Below are 1,154 nucleotides of genomic sequence, written 5' to 3'. Positions count from 1 at the left end.
CGTGATGATCGGACTTGAGCTAGTGTAAGTGGATCATGAACCACTCAAATGACTAGAGAGATGTACTTTTTGAGTGGGAGTTTAGCGAGTAATTTGATTAAGTTAAACTCTAATTATATTGAACATAGTCTAAGTCCACTTTGAATATATTTGTGTTGTAGATCATGGCTCACGCGACAGTCACCCTAAATTTTAATACGTTCCTAGAGAAAGCTAAGTTGAAAGATGATGGAAGCAACTTTGTAGACAGGGCTCATAATCTTAAGCTAATCTTACAAGCTGGGAAGAAGGATTATGTCCTTAATGCTGCGCTAGGAGATGAACCACCCGCTACGGCTGATCAGGATGTTAAGAACGCTTGGTTAGCACGTAAGGAGACTACTCAGTAGTTCAATGTGCAGTCTTGTATGGCTTAGAACCGGGACTTCAACGTCGCTTTGAGCGTCATGGAGCATTTGAGATGTTCCAGGAGTTGAAGTTTATCTTTCAGAAGAACGCCCGGATCGAGAGGTATGAGACCTCCGATAAATTCTATGCTTGGAAGATGGAGGAGAACTTGTCTGTCAGTGAACATGTGCTCAAAATGTCTGGGTACTCAAACCGTCTAGCTGAGCTGGGGATTGAACTCCCGCAAGAGGCTATCACTGACAGAATCCTTCAATCACTGCCGCCAAGCTATAAAGGCTTTGTGTTGAACTACAACATGCAAGGGATGAAGAAGTCTCCCGGCGAGTTGTTTGCGATACTGAAAGTAGCAGAGTCTGAACTCCGTAAAGAGCATCAAGTGTTGATGGTGAATAAGACCACTAGTTTCAAGAGAAACGGCAAAGGCAAGAAGGGTAATTCAAAGAAGAGCGGCAAGCCTGTTGCCAATCTGACGAAGAAACCCAAAGCTAGACCTAAGCCTGAAATAGAGTTTTACTATTGCAAGGGTATGGGTCACTGGAAGCGCAATTGCCCCAAGTATCTGGCTGATAAGAAGGCGGCCAAAGAAAAATCAGGTATATTTGATATACATGTTATTGATGTGTACTTAACCGGCTCTCGTAGTAGTGGGTGGGTATTCGATACCGGTTCTGTTGCTCATATTTGCAACTCGAAACAGGAACTGCGGAATAGACGAAGGCTGGCGAAAGATGAAGTGACGATGCGCG

Source organism: Hordeum vulgare, chromosome 3H (genome assembly GCF_904849725.1).
Source record: "Hordeum vulgare subsp. vulgare chromosome 3H, MorexV3_pseudomolecules_assembly, whole genome shotgun sequence".
Lineage (NCBI taxonomy): Eukaryota > Viridiplantae > Streptophyta > Magnoliopsida > Poales > Poaceae > Hordeum > Hordeum vulgare.
The sequence above is the reverse complement of the archived record's forward strand: the minus strand, read 5'-3'. Positions refer to the sequence as shown.